Here is a 12641-nt window from a genome sequence, read left to right as displayed (position 1 = left end):
TGCTTTCTTATATTTCAGGGTTAATGTCAACATTTAAGAAATTGCGTAATTTAAGATCATGCCATTCGCCCTGGGCCGATCAGAAAGTGATCATTTTGACAAAATCATACATCATGGGTACAACCTTTTAACGAAGCAGGAGTTCCCTTGTTCCAAATTCTGTTTACCGAAAACATTCTTCGGATATATTCTGCCGTAATTTGGAGCTAAGTCAAAGGCCAATATGTATGTCTCATTCCAGGTATATTGACGAGTACATCAATGACGAGTTGAAGGCGTCAAACCGCCAGACCGATGCCACTGAGGTCAATGGTATGTACGGCATGGCCTTTCACCATCGATACTAATTGCAAAGATGTTTAACAACCCACAGAGAAGGCAGCCTCTCCATCGATCATAACAGCGGTGCATTTATTGGCCATACCGGCACCTTACTAGCGTCAGCATGTCGGTTGCTGCTTGTGCAGTCAGCGTGCAATTCATGCAGATGAATTGAGTGCTAACAGAGACAACACTACTCATATTCTGCGTGCCTCAAGTTTTGAATGAATTGCCTTTCAACGCGATGAACTCATTCACGCTTCTCGATTTGTTATGGATTTCGTGTTGGAATGGGGTCAGAGTAACAAGCTTTGCAATGGGTAGCAAGCCAACCACATGTTTTATTCTTCACGTTAAATGCTGGCTGGAGAATCTTGTCATCAAAGGATGTCTTGCCGGACGCGATTGAAAATTTAATTTATACACTGGAAATTGACAAGGCGCCGTCAAGCGAGCGTTTCGGTAATACAATTTTTCGAGTTCATACGCTGTGAAAGAGGACAGGTGACATCGAGCTGTCTGGCTACTGTGGCATCAGCAGGCGTGTGTTACTGCTTACAGACACTCTCCCCCTCTGCCTCGAATGGCGTCCTCAAGCGGCGTTCCTTGCTTGCCTTCTCTCCTACAGGAGCAAAGGCCCTACGTCATGTTAACGTGACGAGCCCCTGCTCTATTATTTATTTCGATAAATTTTTATCGTACGGCACATCTGATTGTGCGCATTCCGCCATTGGATGATCAACCAAATTTCCGTGCACTGGTCGGTGCCGTTGCAAGCAGTTTGCATGGCACAAATGCATTTCTTCGTGGGACCTTGACCAGCTCTCTCAAAGCGCGGCTCCATCCAGTGGAAGGGCGCGTGGCCTGCTGTTGAAAATTGCGACTTTTTCCTGCCACGCAGCCTCCTAAATGTTGGAGACGCGGTAGCCACTACTTAATTTACCAGTCGCTCTTGTGTGTTTACGACAGCCAAACTTGGCGAGGGGAACTTAAGGCGACTCTCTGTCTACCTTACGGAAAACCAGCAACGCCTTATTAGTTTTCTGTAACGATTGCGGTTATTATATTTAACGCAACGTGGCGTGATCATTGCTGTTATATTGTTCAACGATACAGCCTTGTCAACTTGTAATTCTGCAAGTCTTTCTGATCCTATCGGATGCCGGAAACACCACCTTCATATATGTGAAATGGGCGGCCTATTTTAAGCAGTGTGAGAGGTATCGAAGGCGAGCAGATGATCACAGCTACTTTTTGTTTAAAATTAGTTGTTAAACATGAACAGCTAACCGTAAATCCATTCTTAGGAACTGCAGCTACAGACGTAGGTAAAATATATGCAAAGGATAGCCAGGGTCCTAAAGAATAGTGCACTATCGGTGGAAACTTGCATCTGTCACATCAAGACCAGGTGTTCATGGGTGGTCAAGCTTCAATGAAATTTTACACTTGTTCTGTCACCTATTGCTTTGTCCAGTACTAGATATGACCATCCACAGCTAATAATGAATAGGCGATATGCAGAACCAGCAGGTGCACTTTTGCACACAACCCGTTGTCCTGTACAAGCTAGTGGCTATCGGAGTACAATACTAATGAATGTGTCAACATGCGGGGTGGTAACATCATTAGGCAGCCATCCTTTCGCTGCACGATCCAACCTTTCGAAGCAATTTTCTTTTGAATGGGAATCTCGTCTCTGGGGCATTCCAGATTTTCCTACTCGATATGAAAAATGCAGAAATGCTTTGATTAACAGCTCTGAGACTGACGTGAACGATGTTCGTTGCATTTGAGAACGTTCTAGTGACTGTATTCAGATTACATATTTAGGGCCTGGATGGTATGCCAAAATTCCCGGAAATTGGCATGTCTCTAAATATTTTAAACACAACGTCAGCTATTGAGTAACTCTAATCCTAAAACAAATATCGCCGTACTGTGGTCCGCATTGTTTAGAATATCTAAAGCGGCCAAATTTGATTTAGAAATTTACAATTTACAGAAATAACAAATGTTTCAAAGCGCTTTTCAAAAGTCGTAGCTGCAACATTAAGGTAAATTTCAGACCGCTGCGTATTATTATTGTCGATTTACGAGTATTATTAAACGTTCTTTTCAGAACTATGGTATCGTTTTTACTGCTCAATTACAGAGTTGCAAGCTTGATATTGTTTTTATAAATTTTGGCTAAATCAATACTCTTTAGAAGAACGTTCACAGCTTGATCATGAAGTTCGTTTACGGCAGTCACAAGATTTCATCATTTTCTTTCACATTCGATAGCCTGCCTGAAAGTTAGTGCAAGTGTGACAGAATGAAACCTTCATTTGATGCAGTGACTTGTCAGTCGAGGTGGGAGGGTCCCTTATTCTAGGAACCCTCTGGCTTGGATCGCCCTCCGGGCCCAGAACAATATCCCTGCTCCAAAATACTTAGACAGAAGCCTCCGCGCTGAAGTTTCCTTTTGCGCGTTACTAACTAAGCAGCTTTACCAAACGAGAACGCGTCCCTCTTCGTAAAGGCAAGTTGGTGAGTGCCAAAGTCTGCTTATTAAGTTTATTATGCGTTTCATTGCGACCTAAGTGAAGCATGGAACACACTTATTGCTGGAAATTAGAAATGAGATTTGACCTTTGTAGCGCACTAAAGATAGTGATCTGTCGTCTTTAGCTTAGGACACGGTCGTGTTCCATTGTGCAGTCACAATTACAGCGTATTTATTTTTAGAAAAAATCAACGTTCTGTAAATTTGTTCGAGTTTGGCCCTTTCGTCCATACAAGTCTCTTGCTTGCACTTGGCACCTACTTTCAAAATTTCTGAAAGAAAAAGTTCTGCAACGGCAGCCGCCGCCTTTCCCTACCATTAAAGGTCAACTAAAACGTTTCGCATGCAACCGTTCTCAGCGCGAAATTTTCTTACTTTTTGAATACCTTTGCACAGCGGCGAGTGAACACCTCTGCTGTTTTTTCGGGCCATGCAGATGCCAGTGACATCGGAAGCACCAATTACGCGCCTGCAGTAACCACCGACAGGACCGACCACGCCAGGCCCAGTACGAGCCGCGGTGGCCTCGAGAAAGTGTCGTCTACTACGAAAGGCATCGCGAGGTGAGCCAACATTGCGAAGTATTTCTTGACATAACGCAACCTAGTCATTTAGGGAACTGCGACAGCGACCGCACCGCTCACGCCAGATCTCATCCCGCATAATAAATAGAAAAATAGGTTATAGTAGGTATATAAAAGCAAAAGAAATCATCTGCTTTAAGGATGCCTGATGACGCTTCAAGGAGGCCTGATGAGATTTTGAAGACTCCTGAAGACGCTTGAAGGACGCGTGGAGACGTTTCAAAGAAGCGTGGATACACGTTTCACAGACGCAGTAGATGCACGTTTCACAGACGCAGTGGATGCACATTTCACAGACGCAGTGGATGCACGTTTCACAGACTCAGTGGATACACGTTTCACAGACGCAGTGGATACACGTTTCATAGACGCAGTGGATACACGTTTCACAGACGCCGTGGATACACGTTTCACAGACGCAGTGGATACACGTTTCGCAGACGCAGTGGATACACGTTTCACAGACGTAGTGGATACACGTTTCACAGACGCAGTGTAGACGTTTCACAGACGCAGTGTAGACGTTTCACAGACGCTGTGGAGACGTTTCACAGACGCTGTGGAGACGTTTCACAGACGCAGTGGAGACGTTTGAAGGACGAGTGAGGACGCTTCAAGGACGCGCGAAACTGCTTCTCATTTCTCCATACCGTAGAGTATGCTAACGCGGCGTTTAAACTGGCAGCGCTGCAGCAAATTCCCATTGAAAGAGTGTGGACAATGTTGGGCAATCAGGCCCTTCGGCGGGTGCAGCCAGCGTTGCTCCGCCATCCAAGATGAGCTCATCAACTTCTAGGTTCGTTGCATTTAAAGATACTGTCACTAAAGGCGAGGCGTTGCCAAACCGCTGCTTGCAAGAACGGCGCTGGACACAATTCCTTGCCGAACGGAGCCACCGTTTCACTTGCGGTCGTGTAAGTATGCGTCATATGGAACGGAAAAAACTTGGTAAGCTAAGTTAGCTGTCTTACATTTCACGCACAGTACAGACGTCTTCTGTAATATGTTCAGACAAATATTTGCAGATGAATGTAAGGGGACTTCTACGCAATCTAGATGTCAAAGAACTTATTTAAAATTTAGTCTTAATGTGATTGTGACCCGCCGTGGCTGCATAGTGGCTAAAGAGTTCTGCAGCTAAGCGCGAGGTCATGGGAATAATTTTCCGACCATGGCGGCCGCATTTCGATGGGGTCGAACTGCGAAAATACCTGAGTACTTTGATTTAGGTGCACAATAAGAGCCCCTGGTAGTGCAATGATGCCGGAGTCCCAACCTGCAACCTGTCTCATAAACAAATCATGGTTTTGAACGTAAAACCCCGTAATTCAGCAATTTCTCACTGTTGTGTGTGGAAGAGACACACTTCACGACACACACTCTCATAGACAATATGTCATTCTTACCAAAATATTGCGATGATGGTCTCACCTCGTCGGGTGGTGTGGCTATAATAGTAGACAAATCTGGCCCGCCATTAAAGAAAAGCGTCTATTTTATAAGACTCTCTTCAATCTACGTTACATTTTTCTGGTGGAGGTGCGGGGTACATGCTACCACTCCCAGATCGAACACCGTCTACAAGCGCAGTATGAAGTCCAGTCGAGCTGACTCCTGTGCACGTACGGACAAGCCAAAGACGTGAAGGACTGCCGCCTGAGCTCGAGCCCCTACCCAATGATGTCAGAAACATGAGTACAACGGTTGCATCTTCTTCCTCAACGCACCGACCGAGGACGTCCTTAACCAGCCGCGAATCCCTGCATTCTTCCATGGCGGCACCTTCGAGGATGTTGAGGACTCGCTCGATCACTTTAAGCGTGTCGCAGGATTCAACGACTGGACTCCAGACCGCAAGCTACGCAACGCCTACTTTGCCCTCGAGGACTATGCGCGGACATGGTTTGAGAACCATGAGGCAGCCTTATCGACCTGGGACGAACTCCGACGGCAGCTAATCGGCACATACGCCAGCCTAGATCGCAAGTAGCGAGCTGAATCTGCAGTTCAGGCGAGAGTACAGAGGCCGAAAGCGTCACAATGTTTGTCGAAGATATGTGCCGACTTTTCCGACGCGCGGATCCGTCCATGCCGGAGGAAAAGAAGCTCAGGAACTTGATGCGCGGTGTCAAGCAAGAGTTATTCGGTGCCCTAATACGCAACGCACCAAAGGCCGCTGCAGAGTTTCTCGCGGAAGCCACATCAATGGAAAAGACACTGCAGCAGTGAACAAGGCAGTTCAACCGCGATGTGTCGACCCTATCGCGTAACCCTCTCGCTATACCCTTGGACAATACCTTAAGGCGCCGAGTGGAAGGCGCCTAAGGTGCACTGACAATGGTAGCACAAGTTACCTGCACCTGGGGCCCAGCCGCAGCCTTGATCACGCAAGGCCCAGAACAAGCCGCACAGGCATGGGGCAAGCATCATCAATCATAGAAGGCGGCGCCAGGTGAGTTCACATTTAGAAAAGTTTAATTCGAAAGAAACTCTGATACTACAGGCATGGCTACCCGGGGAACAATCATGCCTGTACCCACTAATTTCTCCCGGGGAGGGCTATCCCTGTTGATGGAACAAGGCGCTGCATGAGCAGTTTTGAGAGTTCGGCAGGCGGAGCTTGTCATGCTATACGTAATAGTTGCAAGAGTGCGACTAGACACGTAGTGAGTAAAAAAAACAAAAAAAAACAGGCAGCGTATTGCACTCATGTTCCACGTAAAGGAACGCTTTCAATATGGTTACCTTGGGTACTCACCCCCCTGTGAACTATATGAACCTAGTGAAGAGCAAGATGGTCATCTAAAAGAAAGCTCTCAAAATGAAGCAGAAGGCGCCTAAGTCTACCGAGGCAATGCAGCGTAGGTACGCTGGTAGTAAGCAAAGCAATCGAAATCAGTCCGTGCTCCCACACTACAGCCTACCACATAATGAAGTCGCGGTTTTGCTGCATTGAAACACCAGAGTTCAGTTTTTGAAATATTATTACATTTACCTACACCAAACCTTTCAAAGGCTATAAGAAGAAAGTTATTAAGTAGCCGTAATTTAAGCAGTGGCTTAGCCGCAGATATCTCAGTAAGAAAACATGAAATATGTAAAATGTCAAGGAAAGTACTGCGTAATCCTACCATTTTTTTTCGGCTAATTGAGGACTCCCTATCGTGGATGATATCAAAGTACATGTTCTTTTAAATTTAGCCTGCCATACTTCCGCATGTTGTTGAGGGGGTGTTCTCACCTTGATCGATACGTAGCTATGATACGTCAACCGCTAGGCCAACTGCACAAGCTAGTCTTGTAGCGATAATTTGGCAAAATGCAGTGCTTTTGTAAAGAAGGGCCAGCACCCCGACCAGTTAAGGCCACCCCTTTTGGTCCGAATTCGCCTTTCCTGCTTTCTTTTCACTGAGAGGGCAAGAAATAAATAGAAGCTACGTCAATATGCTTGTCTCGACTTCGCCTGTGTTCAAGAACTTCACAAGAAGGCGTGGCTTTAAGCAATTATTAGTGCAAGACTTCACCATAAAAATGAAAAGGCAGGAAAACATAAAGCAGTGTAAGGCGATATGGGAAGAATTTGTCAAGCAGGAAAGCCTGATCGAGCACAGTTGTTCCGGGCTATGCTTTGTGCATGCGCGCGCGCGTTCTCGATTGTTCCACTGATTAACTTCATCATACAGTCCGGCTGACATCCACGCGATATTATAAAATTGCACAGGTGTCCCCTATACCAGAATTGTTGAAAGGCTTACGTGTCCATTATTCTCGCATTAAAACCATTGATCTGAGTTCACTGGTACATGCGGCATTGTGGGAGCGGAGACCGCAGTATAGCTGTTAGAAGTTATACAAAACATCACGGCGATGGCGACACCGACGGCAGAACTGGGCCTGGAGTTTCCGCATAGTTGATATTTCTATAAATAAGCTTGCCGAAGAACGGTAGAACAAGCCTTGACAGGTGGGTTGAGACGCGTTGACAAATGAGGCTTCTGTTTCCGATTTAGCTGGATGGGTGTGCATGAGTCCGCCATTAAACTGACACTATAGGTTATTATTAGGTCAACGTGGAATGTTTAAATACCATCCCAGAAATCTCGAAACGCTTGTTTCATGCGAAAAAGAGACCTATTTTAAGAGAAAACGCGTTCTGAAGCATCCGCACACCTCTAGCGCCGTTCAAATCGCCCGCCCTCCGATCGAGGAGTGGTGACGTCATGGTCTCATAGTGACGTTGGGCCGTCGCTGAGTAAAACGGCGCCCGCAGACGGGGCTAGGGCTTTTCTGCGCAAAACGCAAACGCGCGGCCAGAAAGAGCTAAGACAGAGCCGACAGCAGCGCGAAAGCGGAACTATGATGGCTAGCGGAAGGGAAAGCGCGCGACGATAAGGTGGTTCTTTATTTTACGACGCCAACTTCGACGCTCGTTGCAATGGACGACCCTGACAACGACACATTGACTCTTGATGCTGGGCTCGTCTTCAGCGATTCAAGCCCTGATGACCGTGACGTGCTGCTAAGAGCTCGCGCTGCCGGCGTCGTTGCGTACTACTACGACGGCAACTGTATGTCATGGCTTTACATATTCGCACATTTGTAGGTTTTCCTTCGTGGAAATCCAATGCCGCACTCACCGCGCCCTATTCGACCTGCAGTTGTTCTTGCGCTTCGGAGAATGTAGGCAAGACCGACGGAAAAGCGCTACGGGAGCGCATTGCTTTGAAAGGCACTCCACACGACTTTAGTAAGTCGGCGTTGAACTTGTAATCCTCTGGTCGAAAGTACAGCGAGCACACTATGTGATTTTGCGGCTCTTTGCCAACGCGCTGTGGCAGAAGTACGGCACTTAACCACTTCGAACGGAGAGGCTCACTCCATGGCACACAGTGATAAGTAACGTTACGTTTGCCGCTGCAACTGCCCTTGGCCAAGTTCCGCGGACCCTTCGCGCATCCCACGACATCACATGGACGTGGCCTTCTCGCTGCCTGTTCCAAATGCAAGTTTCGCGAGCAAGCAGAACCAGCGCAGCACGACGCGATAACAAAACAACGGAAACTCCAAAGCGCGCGCGGCGCAGGGTCAAGCGCGCAGAGTCGAGCGAAAACGAAACATTTCGACAACCTATACGACTGAAGGGTTACGTCAAAATGTTATTTTTTCTTAGAATCGAACAGATGTTGACACGTAGCATTTTCTTCCGCCTTATAACATAATGAAATGATCTTTTTAATACGAGTAGTTGAGGAATAGTGACATAAATTATGATGAAGAGTGCCTTCGTCATCAGGTTAGTACCGGAGTGTCGCTGGGGGTTCTCAAATCGTGTCATGCATTTAGCTCAATTTCTCGGTTACTAAAGCTCTGTTCGCGATTATATTGACGCCTTAGACGTTCTAGAGCATTGCTTTATCACTTTAACTTGACTTCATAGTAACCTTTGGTGTTCGTTTAAGAATCGCTAAATAGTCAGCGTCATTGTGTTGTTTCGCAAGCTTATGAGATCTTCGGTGGAATATTGCAAATAACCTCTCAAGTTTCAGGTCAGGGTTTAAATTCCAATGTTCGATTCTTGGCTAATTGCTGCATGCCGGGGAATATTATTTTGCTTCCAGGCTGTAAACGTCCTTCGGTACATATTGTGGCGGTTCGATTACCGTATTCACAGAGAATTTCCATGCACCTTCAGCAAAGGAGGCTGCCTTGACACGTCTTTCCGATACAAATCATACAGTGACTCCCCTGGGTCAAACATCCACGCAATATGTATAGCCTTAAGAGCCCCTGCGTAGGCAAGTTCTCCCCGATGCGTGTATTGTGTAAATGAACTGTCTTACCGGGATACAAATCGCTATAGGGGCTCAAGTCCTAACGTTCTCTCAATTGCTTCCAAATACAGGAGCTACATCAGTTTCTAGTTCATCACGTAGAACAAAAACTTCAGCTGCGCCTTTGTGTTTCAAGCCTAGGAAAGTGGGATGTGGAGACCAAGGTTCGGCATCGTTTTCTCAGAGACAGGAGACCTCGAAGACGCGCATGGCCAGCACCGTTTCGTCTTTAATGATGCCTATTGTTTCTGCTAGAGCAGTACGTAATGAACTGTTCTTTCTTTATTGTTACCCAATATTTTTTTTTTAATTTTCAGTCATGAGCGCATGTGCTTGGATGTAAAATATGAAATGCATAAATTGCCTGTGAGCCACTTAAGTTAGAGAACAGACAAGATTTGCGTAAGCATGGCAACATTTTGCTAGGATATCCTTATCGACTGTAGGTGAGTAAACACTATCGAAAGATGTTGCGACGGTGAATAAAAACGTTTTACGAATATGTCATATTAATTATTCTGCTTCCAAGAAATCACGGCCATTTTTCTAGCCATTCCACTTTGGAGACGACGCCTCGGAAACCGATATTCCGGCATTACCATGGCGGCATAAAGCCTATTAGGAAACGAGAACAGATGGTGGCGCCAAATTTTCCTCTAGCTGATATTGTGAGAAATATTGGTAGAAAATCTCGAGTCATTCCCACGTCGTCGCAACCACCGTTCTATCATAAGTTTCACTGCGCATGTGCCGCCCAGGCGCACTCTTGTAAGTCACGTGATATTCTACGCGTAGGGGGCGGGGGGGAGTAGTGACCACGAGACATGGAGCGGGGAAGCCTAACGTATTGGTACGACATGGCTTCCCACTCTCTTGACCTGTGCAGCTGAAAGACCTCATTAAAGGTAGCGGCAATAGGGAACGTTCGCCTTTGGACAAACGCCTGTAGTCTCCTTCGCGTGCCCTCCTGATCAAGCCATCTTTTTGACCGGGCAGGTTAGAGGTCTATAGTTTACGTGTTGTGCGTAGGATTGGGCACGTGGTACATGTGTTTCGTTAATACGTGAGCCTTTATTAGAATACACACTGTTTAAATACTACTAGCCTTACTTTCGCTATTGTTCTAATATTATGCTATAGATGTAACTGCTTCGCCCTTCCGCGAAGACTGTGTCTATAATGGCACAAGGACTCTTTCACTCCGATAGCATCGATCGAAGTATATTCTTTCAGTGTGACGTTCCTGTATGCCTGAAGGAATTTGGAGGCAAGCGTTTCAACAAGGGAACTTGTCCTGGTGTATTGTGTCCCCTAGTCGAAACATTGGCTTCAGATAGAATTTATGTCCAACCACTGTTGCCTCAGTGCTGATGTAAATGTCTGTCTTGTGTTGCAGAATCCCTGTGGCCATCGGTGTTGGCCAATGGAACACCCATTACCAACCGGCTGATGGCACGCACACCGTCTCCGGTAGGTGCGGGACGGTTATCGGCCGTTAGTATACCACGGGTTCCTTTCAAGGTTAGGGAGCGAGCTAACATTTGCTATCGCACACGGCACATTTACACAGCACTAAGGAATGAATTCGGGGGTTTTACGTGTCAAAAGCACGATTTTATTATGAGGCACACCATAGTGTTGGACACCGGATTTATTCTTATCGCCAGTGCACCCTTAAAGGAGCACTGACACAAAAATTTTCGAGCTTGTCATTTTTTCGCTTCTGCCGCTCGTCGACGCAACCGGTAGCAAACGAGCGAGCGAGGTGAGCTGACGATCACTGGAAAACTGTGCAGGCCTAGCTCGTTTGTCGTCGGATCCGAGGCCGGCGGCCCTTGCGATCTGTCCGCAGCTCGTCATAAGGCACCTGCATTCGTCAACACAATCAACGTCTGCACATTTATGTCGCTTGCAAGTGACAATACAATCAGTTTTCCCGACGCCATTCGTAGCGTTGAGAAAACACGTTAGCCAGGCGAGTCGCTTCGCAGAGACGATTGTAACGGTGGCTACGCCAATAAATTACAAATCCGTGCAAGGTATTGACATGCACACTTTCGAGGTCACTTTACTCCGCATTATTTAGGCTCGGAATCAAAATTTTAGCTCATTCCTTGTGCTGCCGTCAGCGTTGCATTGTCTGCGCTGAAGCGCACTTTAAAATTGATTTTGAATATGGTCTAAGCTATATTCGCCGTTTATAATTTGCAGACGATGTGTGTGTGCCCACGTGAATCGATCCCACACCATAACTCGACTTTGAATTATGTGTATCGCTGCTCCTTTAACGTGCCACCAATGCTAAACAGCATCGCCGTTGGCGGAGGTGGGGTTGATTAAATGCGTTTCATAAACCTTTTCGCTATTCGGTTGATCCAAACCTTCCTTCCTTCAGTTAAATCATTTGATTGGCAAGAATCCTTTGCCTCACCCAACATACTGTGATAACGTAAGAATGGAGTGCAAGCTCCACCCACACGGCCTGAGCGCAAACGACTTAGCCTCTGAAAGCCAAACCAGCTGGAATCCGCTCGAACTTTAATGACCTGTGCATGGCTAATGTAAACACAATCGAAGAACGAAAGCTCACAAATTCAAGTTAAAGTATTATCTTTGTCTCAGCGCTGATATGAGGATCACCCATAAAATTTGCCAAGATGTCCAGGTTCCATCATAATATACAATTCCTGATTCATCGCTTTTCAGGGTTAACTGGTGTTTACATGAGCCCAATTTTGTTCTAGCAATTTTAAAGTTAAAAGATTGAAAGTTTAATCCATTTTATTCTTCAATAACAGCTGCAAATTAGCTTGCAGCCATTGTTCTGTACGTGTATTACCGCGTCACATTTTGTTCTATGAGAGCAAAATGAGTTTATCGGAGAGCACAACCATTATCAATGTGCGACAAGAAGCGTGAGAAACAAAATCAGCCATTGCAAGGTCAACCAAGCTGCGCTCTCGACAGAAAATACGAAGGTATAAAGCAATGAACAACTCCCGAAACTCATGCGCGTCCTTTTCCTAGCATCACGTTGTGGCTTCCCACTTTTGTTCCTTGAATTTAGAGATTCAATTCAGACGGCCGCTGTGCTGCCACGGTTTTTTCTTGCTTCCTGCGCGTTCCAATCACAGAATGCTCTAGCCTCGTTGTCGCACAATGGGAAATCGGCACCTCTGTTTCAGGGCATGCACACAACACAGAAACCGGGAGCGCTGGTTTCACGCTTCAGGCCTACAGCAGCACCAGCGGCGGTGTGGACAACACAGTGGCCAGTACAAGCTACGCGCCAATGGAACAACCATCGGACATGCTTGGAAACGACACTTGGTGAGCTAAACTTTTGTATAAATTCCT

At 46.3% G+C, this 12641-nt stretch overlaps 1 long non-coding RNA gene across 1 annotated transcript; it reads left to right on the top strand.

The window, feature by feature from the left end:
* Positions 1-244: 244 nt before the first annotated feature.
* On the top strand, positions 245-10754 carry LOC140214205 (uncharacterized). The gene is made up of 3 exons (XR_011891127.1): positions 245-312; positions 3306-3432; positions 10681-10754. It is a non-coding gene; the product is annotated as an uncharacterized lncRNA (long non-coding RNA).
* The last annotated feature ends 1887 nt before the right edge of the window (positions 10755-12641 follow it).

Source organism: Dermacentor andersoni, chromosome 11, assembly GCF_023375885.2.
Source record: "Dermacentor andersoni chromosome 11, qqDerAnde1_hic_scaffold, whole genome shotgun sequence".
Lineage (NCBI taxonomy): Eukaryota > Metazoa > Arthropoda > Arachnida > Ixodida > Ixodidae > Dermacentor > Dermacentor andersoni.
This window is presented reverse-complemented; position numbering and strand designations above follow the sequence as displayed.